General features: G+C 46.8%; 1 protein-coding gene across 14 annotated transcripts in view; it reads left to right on the forward strand.

Moving 5' to 3' along the window:
* LOC134482310 (uncharacterized) overlaps positions 1-22,547 on the forward strand; it is a 399,485-nt gene that overhangs the window by 180,201 nt on the left and 196,737 nt on the right. The window lies entirely within an intron of this gene.

A 22,547-nucleotide genomic window follows, 5' to 3' on the forward strand; every position in this document is an offset into this window, starting at 1 on the left:
CTTGAGTGAGATCTATTGCATAGTGTGACTTTGAGGCATTCCTTGTCTCTCCGATTCCCCCCCAAAATGAAAAAAACCCAACCCAAAACCAAAACTATGACAACAAAACCCAAAAAAACTAATCCCCCCAAACAAACAACCTCCTCCAAACCAAAAACAAACAAAAAACAGCTCGGGCAAGTTCAAAATCTGCTTAAATAAAAAGAAATCCACTGTGAGTCTAGAAATTCCTATTGGGCCAGGAGTCATCAGGCCAGCACTTCCCCAGGACCTCATGGGTGTGTGTGTGTGTGTGTGTGTGTGTGTGTGTGTGTGTGTGTGTGTGTGTGTGTGTGTGCGAACACTGATGTCATCCAGAAGTGGATGAGTTCTGATGGGTCTGTTTATATTAGTAACTTTGACACATTGAGTGCTTGTTGTGGGCCAAACATTCAGGTGACCACAAGAAGATATGGGGCACCATTTCTCGCCTTGACTAAGACTCTAAGAGAGTGCAGGTGGGAGGGACCCCTAGGATCCATTCTGCAGTTCAGAGATGGAGCAGAAATATCTCAAGAATCCGACTGGGCAGCTACACAGCAGGCATCTGTACTCGGGTTGCTTGGGTGAAATTTTGGAGAGGGAGCTGGGTGTTGGTTGCTGTGGCTGTTTTGTGGAAGGCTGACCTGGGTTGGTTGGAAACTTATTTTGTGACCCAAACTGGCCTTGAGCTCACAGTAACTCTCCAATGTCAGCTGCCCCAGTTCTAGGGTTACAGGTATGAGACACCATACCTGGCTAAAACATGTTTTTAACTAGAATGCTTTCCACTCCTTCCCCAAGCTCAATACCCCTTATCTAAAATGCCTGGGCTAGAAATATTTTGGAATTCAAACCCCTCCACCCAGATTCTGAAATATTTGCATACTTATAACGAGACATCGTGGGGATTGGAACCAAATGTAAGCATAAAGGCCGCTGTTTTGCATAGCCTCTGTCCATAGTATTGGTGCAGTTTCTTGTGTTTGTACTGAAGCCCATCGAGAGAGGCCAGGCGTGGAATTTTCCACACATAGCATTATATGGGTGCTCCAAAAGTTTTGCTTGTGGACCATTTTGTATCAGACTTTAGGATATGTGATCTCAGCTTTTACCTTACAAGCAACCACAAGTGACTCTACAGAACTGTCAATCCAAACGAACTCCATCTCTGGACTTTCTCCTGTAGCCTCCTTGATGGTCTCCTTGCCTTCTTCACTCCTGTCGTCCAAATGACTGCCAGAAAGTATCCAGGCGACACTTAGATCACCCCAGAAAACAGAACTGAGGCTTCCCATGGCTCCTGGGATTCCCAAATAATGTCTTCGAAACCAGAAGAACATCCCTTCACCTGTCACCCCTGACACACGAGGGTAGAAGTCAATGCTGTGGCTCATGACCTGCATATTCTTAAATCAAAGAAAGAGAACAGACTAGACCCCTTGCCCCCCCCCCCCGTGTGTGTGTGTGTGTGTGTGTGTGTGTCTGTGTGTCTGTGTGTCTGTGTGTGTGTGTCTGTCTGTCTGTCACTCTCTGTGTATGTTTGTGTGTGTTATGTGCAGTCACACTATATGTGGGAAGGGTGACTGTTTCATCAATCTTTTCAATTACTTACATGCAGGTAAAAAGAGTGTGTGTGTTTCATGGAAGACATCAGACACCGTTCTCATGAGGGTATCTTTGACAAGGTAGGAGCCCAGTGGTCTAGAAGTTCCTGACATGACTTTGTCTGACCTGTATCCTGGACTTTCAACCTCTATCCATACTGGTCAGCTTGGAGCTAGTCTTCAGAGAGGCTTTTGTCTGGGAAAGGCTGTCTGTTTCTCTTTTCCATCTCTAGCTAAGCCTCACTCCAGCTGGAAGCCCTTCCTCCCCTCTTCCCCCCTGCTCTCCCACTCCCAGCATCAGGGCCATCCTGTTTAGCACACGGCACACTATATTTCCTAAGTGTTTCGTTTGCTTACCATGTCAACGTTAGTGGCCTCCTCTAGACCGTATGCCCCACAGAGTGTGTCACCCTGGGGAGGACATCTGTTATCAGGGCCAGTTCATTCTGCTTACTATTACTCCTAGTTCTCCCTACCACCATGCCAAGAACATGCATTGAGCAAACAAGTGAAGAACATAAATGGTAAAGGGTAGATTACTGTGCCTTTTATAAATGAGAAAACTGAGGTTCAAGTGGGCCCTCAAGTGTGTGTCTTAGGCTCCAAGCAGGTGACCCATGGGAGTCTGGTTCTCTATGAAGGTCCTAGAGTCCCTGGTTTTGTCTGCCCTTCTAAGTTTCCTGTTTCTATACCTTGAAGGTGTCCCTGGGCCACAGGCTCACTGAGTGCATCCTCCCCTGCCCCCTCCAGCTGGCTGAGCTGAGCTGAGTGTGATGCACAGGGGTGGTTGGGGAAGACACAACTCAGACGGTGACAGCGACAATATTAGGAGCGAAAGAGATCAATTAAGCCCATCGAGCTGATTTGTGAAGCTGATTAAATTAGGAGCCTCCCTGGGGGCAGCTTCTCTCTCAGGCTGACAGGCCAGCTGCTTGCTGCCAGGCTGGGGGGTGCTCACCGGCCCCCAGAGAGTGCTGGGGCCACTTTACAGGGATTGATGTATGGAGAGAGGATGATGAGAAGCCACATTTAGACAGGGAGCTTAGGACTTGGCCCTCCCCTTGAGCTTCACATGGGATCCCTTAGAGGACCTGGAGAAATGAGGAAGGAGGCTAGTCTGGCTTACAGTAAGATACTGGCCTTCTGAGAGGTATGGTAGTCAGTGTAGGGCAGGCTTGGAGGTTCAGATAAGTGGTGGAGTGGGAAGGGGAGCACAGGACTTTTGACTTCTTCCGTACTCTGTCCCCAGTCTGGGCTTCAGCATCCTGGTTGGTTTATTTCTCTATTTTTTCCTTGCTCAAGGCTCTGGTCCTCTCTCTCCAACCCCACCCCCCATTGACTGGATATAATCAGATTATCTCTCTAGTAACCTGACCCCCTGCTTGGCCTCAGGACTCCCTTTCAAGGACTGTCCCCAGGGCAGTTTGGCAAGAATATCCTTGTATTTCAGAATGTACCCCATCTCCTGGCCCCTGGGTGGGGGCTGGGAAGTGGATTTGGACAAAGGTCCTGTGTGTGCATAGGGACAATGGATGAGGGAGGTTACAGGAATGAGGTCACAGGCTTCTTCAGAGCATGAGGGCTGGGGAAGGGGGGGCGTACTTTGAACGCAAGCTGAAGAAATTGACCATAGTCAACCCTGCCCTTACTGACAGCAGAAGTTGTGACACTCTGAAACACCAGGTAGCCATTGTGTGCTGTGTTTCTGGATGGAAATGGGGTGGATGGTAGGTCCCAACAGCCCCAGATGCTTGGAGAGGAGCGCTCAAGGCATAGAATGATGGGGACTTCCTATCAGAGGTGGCCTGAGGCTGAGAGACAAAGACCAGAGCTCATGAGGGGGAACAGAGTACTTCAAGGAGCCTGAGGGTCTCTTTAGTGAGTGGCCAGAGAGGAGGCTAGTGGGAGAGCATCTTGCCTGCCCCAGAGCCTGGCTTATTCACAGTCATCCATCCTTCTTTCTCTGCACAGGTCATGCTAGAACACAAGCAGTTGAAAAATGTCCAAACAAGCTAAAAGATGCTTGGGGTTGTGTGTCCCCAAGAGGTAGCAGCAGGATTTACACCCAGGTCTCACCACCCAAACTTCAGCTGGGAGTATATGAAAGAAGGGACAAACCTTTGGAGACTCATGAGTCTCAAGAGGCAGGACAGGCTGAGGGTAAGAGCTCGGGTTGGAAAGTCAGACGGGTCCATTCTCTGGGCAATGGGATTCACTTGGCCAACTGAATCTGTCTCCTTGCAGCTTACCTGTATCCTAGAGCTATTGTGAGGATTAAATAAACACACACGCACGTACACACACACACACACACACACACACACACATACACACACACACACACACACACACAGAGCTTACAGTAGTGACTGCTGCTCAGAATCTTAGCCATTGTGGTTCGGGATAGAGTCTGGATGTAGGGGGCTCAGGTCTTGAGAGAGCAGGACACAGAAATAGTAAGACTTTGACTATATCCATCACCGTTCCCATGTTGGTGAATCTGCTCTTGAGTTGGCAGGACACTCCATGTTCTGCAGGAAGCGCCTCACACTGAGAGTCACTCACACCCATCTCTGCATAGAATGGCTCCTCAACCTCCTTTCTTGAACACACTCAGAAGTTGAGCTGCTTAGACTCTGAGTAACCTAAACGGCATGATCCTGGATAGAGTGGCTGATGTAGAGGCCATGAAGAAGTGCTGCCTACTGGGTTGCTTCCCCTGGCTTGTCCAACCTGCTTTCTTATAGAACCCAGGACTACCAGCCCAGTGGTGGTACTACCCACTATGGGCTGGGCCCTCCTACATTGATCACTATGAAAATGCCTTAGAGCTGCTTCTCATGAAGGCATTTCCTCAACAGAGGCTCCTTCCTCTCTGATGACTCTAGCTTATGTCAAGTTGACACACAAAACCAGCCAGTACACTGGCAAGCACTCATTCAAGTCACACCCCCAGTCTAAGATGTTCCTTTTGAAATTTAAAATACAGAGCCAAGGAGGTACCTCAGGAGGTACGGATGGATGCCTGTCACCAAGGTGGATAACCTAAGTCTGATCCTCAGAACCCATTCGAAGTGGTGACATAACCAACTTGACAAGTCCTCTGACCTCTACATACGTGTCATAGAGTGTAACCCCCGCTAACTTCACTTCTCACAGTCCTTACCTCTCACGAGAGTGACTGTTCCTCAGAGTTCTTTCCTGATCACCTCTGTCTCTCCATGAACCCCAGAAGATGAGGTAATTTGGACTCTCAGGACACTTGAGACTTCTCCACAGCAGCATGCATACTTGCAATCATTGATTCATTCATTGGCAGTGCTTAGCTCTCTGACCTGCAAGGCAGTGAGGATGGGCTTTGCTTTTCCTTTTCCAGGAGGATGCTTAGCATACCTGGGGTGCTCAGTGTATGCCTGGATGATGACTAGGGACCAAACGGGAAGGGAGGCACCCAAGGGAAGGGACCTTTAAGAAGCCTGCGTGAGAGGCTGTGGAAGGAAGAAGGCAAGTTTGAGACTAGTGTGGACAACTTAGGGACATCCTGTTTTGACCAAAAGGAAATATTACAGCAACAGCAAGATCCAGGGACGTTATCGGCAGTACATGTTAGCATATATAGGCCCTAGGCTCAATTCTCTTCACTCCTGAAAAGATTCTGTACTATATATAAATATAAACATTCTACGTGCATATATCCATATATAAAATTTACTAAATTTATTAACAACTTGGTTTTAAAGGTGTGTGTATATCCTTACAACAACCCGGTGAACGGGAATGGCACATCTCCAAATCATTCCAGAGACATGAGGGTTCTGAGAGAAGTAACCTGTCCAAGGTGACACAACTGGATGGCAGAGCTTGAAGCATCCCGATAGTAGCTCACACCAAGTAGAGACCCTCCACCAACTGTCCCCCTTCCTGCCTCCCTCCCTATCCTGCATTCTCCATACTGAAATGGGTATCTGGAAAGTTGTTGGGGGGTTACGTTTTTTTTTTCTTTCTCTGGTGTTTCCTTGAAGTTCATATCTGGGCTCTTGTGCTAGCTAGTTTTTATGTAATTTGATACAAGCTAGAGTCATCTGGGAAGAAGGAATCTTAATCTAGAAAACGCCTCTATATTATAGATCCTATACAGTCTATGGGATCAACCTATAGGCATGACTGATAACTGATGTAGGAGGGCCCACCCCAATGTGGGCAGGACCATCCTCAATGTAGGGGGGACCATCTCAATGTGGGAAGGACCATCCTTAGGCTGGTGGTCCTGGTTGGTATAAGAAAGCAGGCTGAGTACGCCATGTTGAGTAAGCCAGTATGTAGCATTCATCCATGGCCTCTGCTTCAGTTCCTGCCTCCAGGTTCCTGCCTTGAGTTCCTGCCCCAACTTGCCTCAGTGACAGGGTGTGACCTGGGAGTCCTTTCTCCTCAGCCTGCTTTGGTTTGTTTTACCACCAGAATAGACACCAAACTGAGACAGCTCTTCTCATGAAGTGAAATGGATCATGTGACCAGCATGGATGGGTTTTATTCTATTCTGTGCTGGCATAATTAATACCTAGACTCTGTACTTTATAAAGAACAGAAGATTATTTCACTCATGGGCATTCTGGGGACCTGGGGCAGGCTTCTGATCTACATCTGGTCAGAGGTTCCTGATATATCCGGACATGGTAGAGGGCATCACATGGCCATACAGAACCTGTTGGTAGATAGAGTATCTCTCACCTCTTCCTAGGATAACACTAATGCCGTCATGGGGGGCCTATCCTAGTGACCTGGTCTAGTTCTTATTCTCTCCTGAAGACCCCCATCTCCCACCAATAAAAAGGACTTAGTTCTACATATGCACTTTGGGGAGACATATTTAAACCATACCAATATTTGAAGTTCTGGGACAGCACTGGACAGATTCAGGGCTCTTCTCCTCCCACCATGATTCTTTATTTATTGCCAACAAGCCACTCCCAGAGACTAGCTAAGCTGTATGAGAGTGCACAGGAGAAAATAATAAAAAATGTCCCACCCTCCATCTGCATATTTCCCAGCTCTGGATCTTATATCTGACTTCTCAGAAGCACCCAAGAGGCAGACAAGCCTGAATGGTGACTTCAAATATCTGTCACTTCTGATAGTGCGTTCATTCAATGGGCGTCTTTTTGTAGGATACAATGTGATACGAGCATCAAAACCAGCGAGTGATAGGTTAGAAAGGGCTGTTCAGCCTGTGCCATGTGAAAAGACAAAAAAAGTTTAAAATTAGCATATTTGTGAAAAATATGGATCTGCACACACAATGTGTAGAGCACATGTGATGAAGCCTAGAAAGTGAACACGGGATAATATCACCGTCTTCAGTGATGGGAGACAAAGCAGTTTAAAAATTCCTATTCTACCTATTGTTTTATATGAATTATTTTTGACAAAAGTTCTTTTAATGAACACCACACTTTAAAAGAGGAGGGGTTGATTCTTCTGCAGATCAAGAAAGCATGACCACTCCCCGACAGCCACCATTCTTCTAAGTGGTCCCTGGTTTCGGTGGCAGAGGGCACCTGGCAGGCCATCAGCTCTGGGACGGGAGCACAGATGCCACTCTGAGAGGGAACTCCATCAAAGCACCTTTGCTCAGGATCCTTGGCCCTGGAGTCCTAGAGAGGACTGAGGTCAGCAGATAACGGGCCTTGGTTATATCTCTCTATATTGCTCGCCATACACCTCAACATTCAGTCTTCCTTGTTGCCTTTGGTTCTTTGAGTCATAAGGTTCCTTAGCCTGCTGGTGATATGGAGTCCTTGGTCTTTCCAGAAAGTCTCATTCACACTCCTTGGGAAAGCATAACTGAGAGGGACAGAAGTGTGTCATGACATTGGGACACATGAGCACAGTCAGATTCTGCATGGATCCAGCTGGCATAGACGTTTTACAGATGAACACAGTTCACCGTGGACAAGGACTGGCCCAAGCCACCTTGTTTTCCTGGCTGCTGACGTGACAGAGCTGGGATACATAGGCTACATTTACATACCAGACCCAACTCTGTCCGCTTGTGCCTGGTCACACAGTATGTCAGGGGACATAGGCCCAGGTGATGGCACCTGGACCTGTTTTTCTAGGCACACAAACTTGAATGACTGAGTTTTGGATTGAGTGTCTTTAGCCTCATCTCAGCACCCACATTCAGGTTCCAAGAACAGTTCTAGGGCCATGGCATATGCCATTCTCTATTACCTGGAAAATTCACTTTATAATCGAAAGCAGACAGAACTTCATGCAAGGCATGGTGGCACATACCTGTAATTCCAGATACTTGAGAGGCTATGTAAGGAAGAAGGCAAGTTTGAGACTAGCATGAACAACTTGGGGACACCCTGCTTCAGCCGAAAGGAAGAATTACAGCAAGATCTAGGGACGTTAACTGCAGTACATGTTAGCATAATAGGCCCTAGCACTAAGATTCTGTACTACATATAAATATAAACATTCTATGTGTATATATTCACATATAAAATTTATTAAATTTATTAACAACTTGGTTTTAAAAATTATTTTTGATTTAAGGCCCATGCCGCAAGATTTCATTACGTGGCCCAGGTTGGCCTCACACTCAGCAGTTCTCTTGCTTCTGAAGTCTTAAGGAAGCTGGCATTATAGGGTATTTCACCTCTTCTGGCTCTGTCTGTCTGTCTGTCTGTCTGTCTGTTTGTCTGTCTACCTGTCTAAGATCTACCATCTATTTCATCTACCTATCTATTTATCTGTGAAAATGCTCAGCTTCTGGCAATATTTGAGGAGATAACACAGAGCTTATGTAACAGAGGTACCTGGGGACAAGCGAGAGGAGGGAAAGCCTTTGACCATCTAAAGCCATGGGGCTCAGTTTTCAGACAGAGGTGTCTGAACCCTGAGCAGTGAAGGCTCCCAAATTCTCGGTTGTTAACTGAAAAGCAAAACATGAAGGAAGACACAGAACTTCCTAGACCCAAGTAAAACGCTGCTGGGTGTGTTTGGAAGCATGGGGGACAGGGTATCACTCCACTTGTCTCCTTTTGACTCGTCTGAATTTTCCACCACTCAAGAATGACCTTTGTAAAAAGGATATCGTATTCCCTGTAAGGATATTTAAATCAACAAGAGTTTACCTGCTCTAATCTTGGCTGGTATAGAAACAGGGGAACTCCCCTCCCTGTCTCTGTCACTAGGGGTTCTTATTCCCAAGGGACAACATAGATCCAAGCTCTCCCTCCTTCCCATGTCAACTGTTTCCCTGACCCCAGGAGACCAGTTCCTCCTCCTCCAGGCAGTGCTCCCTGACTGCACGGCCATCACCTCTCATCTGCCCTGGGTATAGAGCTGAGAGTCAGAGGAGCTTAGAACCTAAGGTCATCTGCTCTCCTACAACAGCGCTCATATCACAGCAGCTGCAGTGACACCATCCCCTTTGGTTTGTCATGCTTCAGGTGTGATGCTTTGTGCCTTTCTGGGCAAGCCCAACCAGCCACCCTGTGTATGCTGAAATGGGAGACCCAGAGGCTCAGAAAGATGTGTTATTTTACTGAAGGGTGGCACACAGCCAGGCTAGGGAGAAGCTGGGATTCTACCTCATATCTATATGGCACAGGTGACTTGCTTGTCTCTGGCTATAACGCAGTCTTCTCTTGCTTGAGGTTCAGTGTGTGTACTTGAACTTGCATAAAAGCACTGGGGGAGTGCTTTTCATGGTAGAACCCATGCACTTCTAGAGAACTTCAAGAACATTCCAAAGCTGATTCCACCACCCACACCCCCACTCCAGGCTTGGTTATGAGTTGCCCTGGGACAAACTGGGACTTGAACCTGGGAGAATTTGACTGTCTGTCATCCCTGAGCCTAGCGGGCAGCCATGCCAAGCTTCTTCTCTGAATGCTGCAAATATGGGCAGGTGAGCTATGCCTAAGAACATGGGAATGGGGAGCCTGTCTGTAGCTTGCTTTTGTATGGTCCCTGAGCTAAGAATGTTTGCATTAGGTTTATAAAAACAAAAACCCAAACTTTAGTTAAGGTGCACGCTTGGCTGGTAGAGCTTAACATGTTTACTTCCTGGTCTCCTTGATTCCTATAGAGATTTGGAGGGAGGAGCCTGGGACTATATCCTCATCCCACAAGCCAGGAGTCTCAGCATCTCACTCCAGTGCTGACCTGGGCATATTTAAAAGGACCACCAAAGGTCTCTCACTCTGTCAGCCACCATACAAGGGTGCAGGACTCCCTTTTATTTAATCTTTTAATTTTGGGTCTGTGCAGGAGTGGGACGGGGGAAGATCTGTGCCTAGCGGAGAGAAAATGCAGCAATCTCATGTTTGGATTTCTAGGGTCAGGGGAGGATTTTTTTCTTTCTGAATGGAGTCAAGTGTACCACAGTGGAGATAAACTTTATCTTACAGCGTCGGAGATCAGAGCTCTAGGTATCAGGCACTTTCCACAGAGTGGTAAAATAGGTGTTCCTGCCACACCACACACAGCCCAATCTGTAGTCCAGACAGTCCTGTACATTGAGAGACAGGCTCTGAAATTGGAGGAGGGGCAAGGAGGCAAGCAGGAAACGCAGGAGGTGCAGCCAGCATCGTGTACTGAAAAGTCAGGCACTCTGCAGATAACGAGAGGGGATGTGGAGCAGGTGGTGCTGGGGCCAGGCAAGGGAATGGCTCTGGGGTTGGGTAGCCTGAGTGTAGGCCTAGGGCAGTAGGTGTCAGCAGAGGCGAGGCTTTGGGGTTGGTCGGGCCCGCCCCTCCACCGCGCGGCCATTGTCTGAGCCAGCCGCCGCCTTGGCAGCAGAAGGTGACATCTGGTGACTAATGGCCGCGGCTGCGCGCCGCCCTCCTCCCTCCCGCAGCGTCCAGGGTGCAGCTGCCACACTGCCATCTCTCCTCTGTTCCCTCCCATTTCCTCCCTACTGCTCCTCTTGCGGGGCTGGGGACGAGGGGGACAACCCGGGTCTGGAAGCAGGACCGACACCGGGTTTGTTTTTTTTTTTTTCCAGCTCACCAGGCCCTCCCAGCGGGTGCCCTGTGTCTCCTGCCTCCTTAGTGCGCAGGCGTCTTCTCTTTCTTGCTGCTGCAGCCACTACCGTGCGCCCTTCTGGACAGTGCCACCCCTCAGGGACATCTCAGGAAGCAGCCTTGCCCTATTACGGAGGGTGCAGCACCTCTTACGGCGGGTGCAGCCCAGTGGGCATAGGAGTCCACATGTCTAGACACCAACACACAGCTGTAGGGCCACTCAGATACCTGTGGGTCTTTTCAGTTTTTGCGCTCATGCACATGGAAGGAATGGTGCTGGTTGACAAACTTGGGGACAATCTACCTCTGTGTGTAGGCACAGATGTCATTTGGAGACTCCCATAGCCCTAGACTGACTCCTTGCTCAAAATAGGAGCTCTTGGGCATGTAACTACGCACACAACACAGAAGGGCATTGTCCTTGTCAAAGCTCCAGGGCAATGACAATAGCATAATTCAGATCCTAATCAGTATCTAAGCTAGGCTACCCATCCCCATGTTCACACTGCTGCAAAATTAGATGCACTTCAAAAACTGCATTTAAGTGACCGAGAGGGTGGCTCAGTGGATGAAATGCTAATTATTCAAGCATGAACGCTCAAGTTTGGGTCTCCCCATGGGCTTGTAATTCCTAGAAAGGGAGAAGAAGAATCCACAGGATTCACTGGCAGGCTAGTCTAGAGGAATATGGGAGCTTCAGGTTCAGTGAAAAGAGATTGAGGAATATACTTCACATGCTCAAACGCACATGCGCGCACGCGCAGGTGCACACACACACACACACACACACACCAGGAAAGAAGAGGAGAAGGGGGGACAGGGAGGAACAGTGAGTGGGAAGGGGTAGGAGGAAGAACATTTTAAAACTTGGCTAGATGTCTCCCTTCTCTTATAAAATCAGAAGCCCTACCAATGTCAGGCATCTTCCCAGCTGGGTTTGAAGTTCTCCTGGCTTCTTCAGCTGTTCACCTCCCCATTCTGGTAATCCACATCTCCTCCCCTGTAGATACTTGGACTGTCAGTCCTGTGAGTGGCTGGGCTTCCAGGAGAGTTCTTGGCTTCTAGCCAACAGTCAGAGCTCCAGATCCTTGGAGCTGGCAGTGGGAGTAGGGAGCTTGGTTCTCATTGGCCCCAGCTCTGAAGACCACAGTAAGACTTTCCCCCTTGCATGGTGTTAAGGGAACTGCTAGCCGGGGAATCCCTGTGTCATCCACAGAGTACTTTCCTCAAGTGATGTCCTGCTAATGGCTCTGAGGTTCAGTACCATAGCTTCCATCCCAGAGTGGTGGAGGCTCGGGATGCCTGGGATGACCTCCTAGTTGTGAAGTGCAGCTGGGCACAGCTGCAAAAATCTGTAATTTTGGTAGTTGGGAGACTGGGGAGGAAAAAGAGTTTGAAGCCAGCCTGTGCTATGTGTTGAGATCTGTCTCAAATACAAACGACGCTAGCCCAAACCAAGAAAGCAATTAGTTGGGAAGGCATCCTGCCTATATGAAGGCAGCTCCTGTTCAGCTCTTATAGAGAAGAGCCTAGAAAGTATTCTTTATGTCTGGGAAAATGAAGTACTGTTTGGCTTGCATACATCAAAGAGTGCCCCTTTGATATGACTCAGCCTGGCCTCTACCTCGCTGAGGAGCCCTGGTTCACAAAGCAAGGTTAATGTCGAAAGCCTCCATAGAATCTGCACATGGGAAGCTAGGTGGATATTGTCCCTCCACAGTACCCATCAAACCTGTCCCATCACCACGTCATCCAGGGCTCTTGCTGCCTGAGAGCCAACACTGCAGGACGGCCCACTTGATCCTAGCCAGCACTTCCTTCTTTCACAGGAAGTCTGAGAGGTCACTGATTTTCACAGCACTCAAGTCAAGTGCCCAAAAGGTTAGACCTGGGCTCTGATCACAGCCCTCCTGCTTTCTAACATTGGACTCTGAGCAAGCAACTGTACTTTGTGCTTCTGTGTTTTCCTCTGCAGGCGAGGCAGCATACTACCTGTTCTGAGGACTACTGGCTGAGGACTAATTGAGATTTACTTAAAGAATTGACAAGGGGGCCTTGCCCGGGGCCGGTGGTCTCTGAGCTTCTTGCCCCTGCCTCCAGTTATGGCTTGCTTTCTTGCTCTTGACCTTGGCTGGGTTTCATTTTTACCAACTTGCTCTGTGTCTGGAGCCACCCTTGTACCTCTCTGGTATGTGTGTAGGAGGAACAGCAGGCCTCACTGACAATGCAATGGCCGCCTCCACAGAAACATCAGTAAACCTCAAGTGGGGTCCTCCACGAAGGCAACTTCTGCATGAGGGCCAAACTGAAGCCTGCCTGAGAGCCTAGAAATTGGTGATACAGACAATGATAACCAATCAAGAACTGCCGTTTGGAGGACATGCTTGCTTGGGACCAATGGGATGTGGGTGGAGGATTTAAGGGTGCTCCCTGAGAATTAATAAATGAGCTTGCTACTCCATTCTTACCTGCTCTGGAGTCTGGGAGTCTGAGCCACCTCATTCCCAAGCCCAAGGGGTGAGGATGGCTGGGTGGCGGGCAGTCCAGGGTGTAAAGCAGCATACGTGCTCCATATCTTCTCCCAGCTGGACCTCTCTAATGTTTCTTCACTTTCTCCTTGCTTGTGTTTGGTTTAGTTAGTGGCGCCCCTGTCCTGCACAGTTGGCTGTCTGAGATAGGTTCATTGGTTACACTGACTGTGCTTCTCAACCCGTGAGTTGTGACCCCTTTGGGAGTGTTATGCCTCTTTCACAGGGGTCATCTAAGACCTTTAGCAAACACAGATGTTTGCTTTATGATTCATAACAGTGGGAAAATTACAGCAATTTTATGGTTGAGGGTTCATCACAATATAAAATCTATATTAAGGGGTCACAATATTAAGATGGTTGGGAACCACTAGGTAATGTCTCTTCACACTAAAATCTAGCCTCATTTGTGGGCATTTGAAATAAAGTGTGATCCGCAACACTCAATGTGCTAGTCTGTTCCCATGAGTTTTATGCTTGGTGACCAGGGGGACACCATGCCTAGCCCACTTTCTCCTCTCTATGCCTTTGCTCAAGCTGCACCCTAAGTCCGGCTGCCCCTCCTGCATGCAACTTGCCTGACTTTTCTGTCCTGAGAATACTTATCCAGATCCTCCATGCTCCCATCATATTAAAAGTGTTACCTCTCATCCTAGTCTCAGAATAACTTGGGCTTTGCACTGAACCAAACCTCATTGGCCACTTGTCTCACAGGCCACCTCACCCATGGCTTCTTGAAGCTCACTACAGAAAGGGATCCTTTCCTAGTGACGACTTGATCCAGCCAGGCTAGGACATGGCCCAAGTGTCTGTGTATCCAACAAGCAGCAGGTGCTGTTGGTCCTGGCTTGGAGTTTAGTCAATACGATCTTGAACAGAGTCTGTGGGAGTGTGGTGACTTGTGTTAAGTTCATGTTGGTATCACTGGGGCCTAGCTGAGAGCTTGGTGAGTGGAGAGCTGGATTTATGCTTGTTGGAACAAGGTGAATGAATGAATGGATAGATGAATGAAAAGAAGGCATGTTGTCTAGATGGAGAATCTTCTGAAGGACCTGATGCTCCAGGTGAGCCTTTAGGGTATCCAGGAAGAGGAGATATTGTTGGTTGGAGACATCCAGAAAAAAATAAAACAAGGATGTAGGAATGCTTAGGGGTTAAAGAGCTTAAAATGGAAGCTCTTGGAGTTTGAATATGAAATGTCCTTCACAGGGTAAATGGAAGCTTGTGGATACTTGGGAAGTGTTTGAAGTCTTGAATGCTCCAATCTAACTGGTGTATTAACTCCTTAATGGACTCACAGTTTTATGACATCATTGGGAAAGGATGAGAAGTAGGAGGTGTCACCTTGTTGGAGAAAGTTGGTCATTGGAGCTGAGCTTTAAGTATTACATCTTGACCTATCATTTCCCCATCACCCTTTTCTCCATTTCCTGTCCACCATGATGTGAACTGTTCAGCTTTATCACGCCCTTCCCAGCATGATGAAATGACATCCATGAACCTGAAAGCCACAATAAAGAAGTCTTTAGTTTTTAAGTTTTAGGCTACTTTTACACAAAGCTAATTCAGAAGGCTTGAGGTTCAAGAGTGTAAGTAGGGCAAGGTCACCACCAATGGTCAGCAAAGGAGATTTCTCTGGTCTGATTTACCCTGATACCTTTGAGGACAGCTTTACACACACTTGTGAGTCACTCATGGGGAGAAGAGCAGAAAGGAGACATGAGATTGAGCACTTACTCGGGAGACGATGCTGTCATCCATAAGGAATATAGACAAAGCAGCTAGGATAGAGGTAGGGACACAGCTTAAAGAGAAACCAAGGACAAAGGATGAACAGGAGTCTTTTGAATGGAAGAGAGGGTAGAAGAGAGTGTTTTCCTTGCTGTGGGCACCTGACACACTATGGAGAGCCCAGTGCATGGTAGGAGTAACTGGTTTGGGAATAAAAATGAGAGTTTAATTTCAAAGCTTGGAGCACCCATGGGGCAGGCACAGCATCTGCTCAAGGAGCTCCAGAGACAGCCTGGGGTAGGGATGATGGTCGGGAGGCATCAGCTGGCAGATGCTCAGGAAGGCTTTGGAGAGGGTCAGATCATCCTGGGAAATCTTGAGGAAGAAAGGAAGAATGTGGAGGAGGGACCCTGGAGGAAACACTCGTTTAAAGAGCAAGACTTAATGGCAACCTGTTAGAAGATAAAATAGGAACAGAAAACATTTATAGCTGCAACAAAAAAGATGAAAAACCTAGGAATAAACATAAGAAGAAGTGTGCAAGGTCTAAGTAGAGAAAGTATTAAAATGCTTCCAAGCAACAAGAAGCATTTGAATAATGTTCTTGGACATGAAAACGAACATCGTGAAATTGTTCTCCCTCGGATGATTCAGAATTTAATAAGAGTTTTGGTAGAAACTAAGCCTTTGTTGTCAGTGTTTAGACAAACTGATTCTAACATTCCTATGGAAAAATAAATAAGTATCGAGACAATTCTCCATGGACTTCTTATCTGCTGCATCGGATGAGCAGAGCCTACCCTGACTCTAAACTCTGTCTGCAAGGAGCACGCTTGGCCACAGAGAGTACTGTCCTCAGGCACAGAGAAACTTGCACACTGCCCACAGGATAAAGATAATGCTTCTCCCTTGAGTAGAGATTGGCAATCAGATCAGATATGATTCCTCTCAACTCAAGACTATTCCCTACTAACACAACCACTGCATGAGCAGTGGGCTTCATCTCTTCTGTGGCAACCAGGGCTCGGGTGACCATCACAAATGTTGCTCCTCTGCCCATGGCTGCTGATATAGTAAATCCCTCATGTGTGCATATACATGCAGAGAGCAGAGGACAACCTTTGGTGTCAGTCCACCCTTCTACATTGAGATAGGGCCCTCTTGCTGTTTTTGCTGCCTGGTCCAGCAGGGTTGCTGGGCTGGTTTCTGGAGAGACTTCTATTTCCATCTCCCATCTCCCTGTAGTCTGGGATTACAGATGCATGCTATTGTATCCATCATTTATGTGCGTCCCAAGGATTCAAACTCATGTCTTCGTACCTGTACTACACTTTTACCCACTGAGTAACCTGATTACCTGGTTAAAGTGTCATCTCTTGCATCTTCTGCCAGAACCTAGGAAATAGGGCTGACTTGTTTTCCAAAGGAGCAAAACCTATGAAATTGTTACAGTCCTTGACAGAAAGATAATTTAGGACATAGTCAAAAGGTGAGCAGCCACAAAGAGACTTACCCACCTGTAATTATCAAGCCACACAGCAACAATGAGATGCTGGGCAGACTAGCAGGACAAATAAACCCAGACCTTACACATGGGAAGGTAGCCTAAGGTAATAAATACATCATTTCAATCTGAGTGTGAAATGTGTTATTCAAGAATGAAGTCAGGAAAACTGGAGAAGAGAAAAGTTGAACCCACATCTCAAACTTCATACTAAGACAAACTCCATGTGAAACAAATATGTGAATGTAACAAGATGAAACTACAAGTGTAACGGAAACACAGAGGGATGAGGGAGTGCTACACTCAGAATGAGACCAACCTAGAAACCAGAAGAGAAGAGACCCATGACTGACTACTAATCTTAGGAACGCTAGAACTGAGCTGGGCCTGGTTGCATAAATCTGTAATCTCTTCATTCGACAGGTAGAGGCAGGAAGATCGGGAATTCCAAGGCTTAAATGGCTGCATAGTGAGTTTGAGGCCAGCCTGAACTATGTAAGACTGTTGTCTCAGACAAAAATAGCAACAAAAACAAATCAAACCCAACAATACAGCAGTAAGTGGAAGATACAGGTGCTTCTTTATAACCCACACCAATGACCAAAGATACATTTCTCTACTAAATAATTTTTATAAATCAAAACAAAACAACTCAAGAGAGAAACAGAAAAGCAAAGACTGATCAAAGCTCCAGAGGAGATGTCCTCTTCCCCCTCACAATGAGAGAAATACAATCTGAGTCCCAAGACAGTGCTTCTCAACCTTCCCAATGCTGTAATGCTTTGCTATGGTTCCTCATGCTCTGGTGACCCCCAACTATAAAAATATTTCCTTGCTACTTCACAACTATAATTTATTACTGTTATGAATTATAATATAAGTATCTGATATGCAGGATATCTGTGACCCCTGTGAAGGGGTTGTTCAACTGCCAAAGGGGTTGCAACCCACAGGTTGAGAACCAATGCACTAAGACAGTATTTTTAATCTTTCCAGTGGCCAGGAACAAAACTCCTGGTAACACCCAGTGTGAGGAGACAGATGGTTGTGCCTTGCTGATGGCCTTGGAAACGATTCAGCTCCAAAGGGGAAACCTAGCAATTGCTACTGACTTTACACATGCTATTGCCTCAATGATAAAACTTCTGAAGACTCTTCCCCAACACGAGAAAGGATGCACGTGAGATCCATTATTACACTAGCTTTAAAAGAAAAAGGCAGAAAGCAATAGACATGGGCATCCAAAGAGAGATGCTAAAATAAATCAGGTATGTGCATACAGAATTACATCATACAAGCAGAAGGAAGCAGGGAAACACTCGTGATGTACAGATATGGAAAGACTTCTGGAGTGAAGTGTAAAGAGATTCAGATAGTCTTTCCTGTGCAGTTGAATGCTCTTATCTTGTGGGGAAGTCAAGGGGTGTCTATAAGGGGGAGATCTGTAGACATACACACATACACATTATACATGTGTATTTGTAAAGTATCAGAAAAGAACAGGAGATACTGATTGTGTTGCTTGCCTTAGTCTAGGGGAATCTCATCACTGGGAGACAGACACAAGACAGGGGCAGGCAATGAGAGGGCTCATTGGGTAAACATTCTTGTCTCCAAGCTGGAAAACATGAGTTCTGTCCTGGGGAACCACATGGTGGAAGAGGAGAACTGACTCCTTCAGTATCTCCTTTAACCTCAATGGGTGTACTTATGCTCAGGTAAATAAATTAATGTAATACAAAATAAAAACAACTGGGACAGGAACTTCCCTATACACACACCTTTTGAAAGTTGGATGGGGACCTCTCTGTGGAGAGACGATGGTTGGGGCTATGATGGGGACAGAAAAAATGCAGTTAGCTTAGAAAGCAGAGGCTTGTTTGTGGAGCCTGGGAGGGAGGTCTTTCTACAGAAGGAGGCAAGGCTACAGCATAGGGCCCTACAAAGATGCTAAAGACTCAGATGCTGATGTCCAGGTAGCTGTGTGAATGTGTTCATCAGATCAACAGGACCCCTGAGAAGAGTGAGTGTGGTTCTTCTCAGTGTGAGAGTGTGGAGGAACTCAAGTCACAGGCAAGAAATGGGGTGTACAAGGCCGGAGGCCATCAACATTTTCAAAGAGGAAGGAAAGGCTACATAGATGGCAAGATGGTGCATTCTCTTCTCTTCTCTTCTCTTCTCTTCTCTTCTCTTCTCTTCTCTTCTCTTCTCTTCTCTCTTCTCTCCCTTTCCTCTTCCTTCTGAACCCCTTCTCTTCTCCCCTGTCTTCTTTCTTTTCTCTCCCCTGCACTCCTCTCTCCTCTATTGTTCTCTCTTTCCTTCCACTCTTATCCATCCTTAACTTCCCTCTCCTGCTCACACTATTTACTTTCTGGAACAGAAGCCATTTGTGCATGCTTAATAGTGACAAGTCAGCAAAGAAGAATCCATATGAGCTCCCAGAGGCAGCATGAACTGTTTCTGGGGGAAACCACCTTAAAACCTAAAATGTGCAATGTGGCCAATATTGACTATGATCTGGATTTGGTGTGTCTGAAATTCTGACACAGCACAGGGACTTGGTTGTCTTGTCGCTCTGTTCTATGCTATCTGGGCCTCTGTTGGAGTGGCTTCCACAGCAGGAGATGTCTGGGGACATAAGAGGCCTTGTTAGTTTCTTGTGAGTAAGATGGCTTCTTCATTGTCATGCCTGAAACCTTGACTGTATAACTGGGACAGTTGCGGTCTGGTAAGCATTTCCTCATGGGGCTTCTCCACATGTCTATCTTGGGATTCCCAACAGCAGAGTGGTCCCAGGCTTCCAGAAACCCAAGTCCTAAGTTCCAGGTGCTTATGGCCTGGCCTAGGACTTCAGCAGAGTTCCGACCCTTGCATTCTGTCGACTGCTCATGACAAGGACAGAGGAATCTTGGTGCTGGCAGGTGATGGGACCGGACCATCTGATACCAAGAGAAGTACTGCTTGTTGGCAACGGAGGTATCATTAGAGTCTGGCCACCACAAGGCAAATGAGTGAGTTGGGGCTGGGGAGATGGCTGTCTGTAAAATGCTTGCTGCCCAAGTATGAGGCTAAATTCAATCCCCAGCACACAGACAAAAGCCCAGCAGAGTGCTGAATGGCTATAACTGCAGCACGGATGTGGCTGGAGGCTCCCTGGGCTCCCTGACTAACCAATGTAGCCAATCGACAAGCTTCGGGTTCAGTGGGTGGGCCTGTCTCCGGAGGAAAAGTGGAATGCTATTAAGGAAGACATCGACACTCTGGTTTCTACATACATGTGCATACATAACTGTGAACACAGACAGACAGACAGACAGACAGACAGACAGACACACACACACACACACACGAAAGAAAGGAAGGGAGGGAGAGAGAAAGGGAGGGAGGGAGGAAGGAAAGAAGGAAGGAAGAAAGGAAGAGTTTTAGTAATATTAACTAGGCAGGAAAGGGCACCTGTCTACCATAAGAGGAAAGGGTGGGACTAGATGAGAATAAATAGGTCTCAATGAACAGTGTCTTATGCTCTAGTTTTCAGGTAATACAGGAAATGATGGTTACTGCTTCCATGAGGGCTCATGAGGACTCCATGGAAAGTGAGATTTGAAAGGGAGAAGTAGAAAAAAAGAAGGGGAGCCCGGCCCGCAGCAGCTCTCTGCTCACAGACCCCGTGAGAGAGAGACCCAACCGCCTGGTCAGGTGGGCACTCCTGAGGCTGCAGAGCGGAAGAGACCACCAACACTGCTCACCCCTGCCCACATCCCTGGCCCAAGAGGAAACTGTATAAGGCCTCTGGGCTCCCGTGGGGGAGGGCCCAGGAGCGGCAGGACCCCTGCCTGAGACACCGCCGGAACCTGAAGGAAACAGACCGGATAAACAGTTCTCTGCACCCAAATCCCGTGGGAGGGAGAGCTAAACCTTCAGAGAGGCAGACAAGCCTGGGAAACCAGAAGAGACTGCTCTCTGCACACACATCTCAGACGCCAGAGGAAAAAGCCAAAGACCATCTGGAACCCTGGTGCACTGAAGCTCCCGGAAGGGGCGGCACAGGTCTTCCTGGTTGCTGCCGCTGCAGAGAGCCCGTGGGCAGCACCCCCACGAGCGAACTTGAGCCTCGGGACCACAGGTAAGACCAAATTTTCTGCTGCAAGAAAGCTGCCTGGTGAACTCAAGACACAGGCCCACAGGAACAGCTGAAGGCCTGTAGAGAGGAAAAACTACACGCCCGAAAGCAGAACACTCTGTCCCCATAACTGACTGAAAGAGAGGAAAACAGGTCTACAGCACTCCTGACACACAGGCTTATAGGACAGTCTAGCCACTGTCAGAAATAGCAGAACAAAGTAACACTAGAGATAATCTGATGGCGAGAGGCAAGCGCAGGAACCCAAGTAACAGAAACCAAGACTACATGGCACCATCGGAGCCCAATTCTCCCATCAAAACAAACATGGAATATCCAAACACACCAGAAAAGCAAGATCTAGTTTCAAAATCATTTTTGATCATGATGCTGGAGGACTTCAAGAAAGACATGAAGAACTCCCTTAGAGAACAAGTAGAAGCCTACAGAGAGGAATCGCAAAAATGCCTGATAGAATTCCAGGAAAACATAAATAAACAAGTAGAAGCCCATAGCGAGGAGACACAAAAATCCCTGAAAGAATTCCAGGAAAACATAAATAAACAAGTAGAAGCCCATAGAGAGGAGACACAAAAATCCCTGAAAGAATTCCAGGAAAACACAATCAAACAGTTGAAGGAATTAAAAATGGAAATAGAAGCAATCAAGAAAGAACACATGGAAACAACCCTGGATATAGAAAACCAAAAGAAGAGACAAGGAGCTGTAGATACAAGCTTCACCAACAGAATACAAGAGATGGAAGAGAGAATCTCAGGAGCAGAAGATTCCATAGAAATCATTGACTCAACTGTCAAAGATAATGTAAAGCGGAAAAAGCTACTGGTCCAAAACATACAGGAAATCCAGGACTCAATGAGAAGATCAAACCTAAGGATAATAGGTATAGAAGAGAGTGAAGACTCCCAGCTCAAAGGACAGTAAATATCTTCAACAAAATCATAGAAGAAAACTTCCCTAACCTAAAAAAAGAGATACCCATAGACATACAAGAAGCCTACAGAACTCCAAATAGATTGGACCAGAAAAGAAACACCTCCCGTCACATAATTGTCAAAACACCAAACGCACAAAATAAAGAAAGAATATTAAAAGCAGTAAGGGAAAAAGGTCAAGTAACATATAAAGGCAGACCTATCAGAATCACACCAGACTTCTCGCCAGAAACTATGAAGGCCAGAAGATCCTGGACTGATGTCATACAGACCCTAAGAGAACACAAATGCCAGCCCAGGTTACTGTATCCAGCAAAACTCTCAATTAACCAAGATATTCCATGACAAAACCAAATTTACACAATATCTTTCTACAAATCCAGCACTACAAAGGATAATAAATGGTAAAGCCCAACATAAGGAGGCAAGCTATACCTTAGAAGAAGCAAGAAACTAATCGTCTTGGCAACAAAACAAAGAGAAGAAAAGCACACAAACATAACCTCACATCCAAATATGAATATAACGGGAAGCAATAATCACTATTCCTTAATATCTCTCAATATCAATGGCCTCAACTCCCCAATAAAAAGACATAGATTAACAAACTGGATACGCAATGAGGACCCTGCATTCTGCTGCCTACAGGAAACACACCTCAGAGACAAAGACAGACACTACCTCAGAGTGAAAGGCTGGAAAACAACTTTCCAAGCAAATGGTCAGAAGAAGCAAGCTGGAGTAGCCATTCTAATATCAAATAAAATCAATTTTCAACTAAAAGTCATCAAAAAAGATAAGGAAGGACACTTCATATTCATCAAAGGAAAAATCCACCAAGATGAACTCTCAATCCTAAATATCTATGCCCCAAATACAAGGGCACCTACATACGTAAAAGAAACCTGACTAAAGCTCAAAACACACATTGCACCTCACACAATAATAGTGGGAGATTTCAACACCCCACTCTCATCAATGGACAGATCATGGAAACAGAAATTAAACAGTGATGTCGACAGACTAAGAGAAGTCATGAGCCAAA

Source organism: Rattus norvegicus, chromosome 16 (genome assembly GCF_036323735.1).
Source record: "Rattus norvegicus strain BN/NHsdMcwi chromosome 16, GRCr8, whole genome shotgun sequence".
Classification (NCBI taxonomy): domain Eukaryota; kingdom Metazoa; phylum Chordata; class Mammalia; order Rodentia; family Muridae; genus Rattus; species Rattus norvegicus.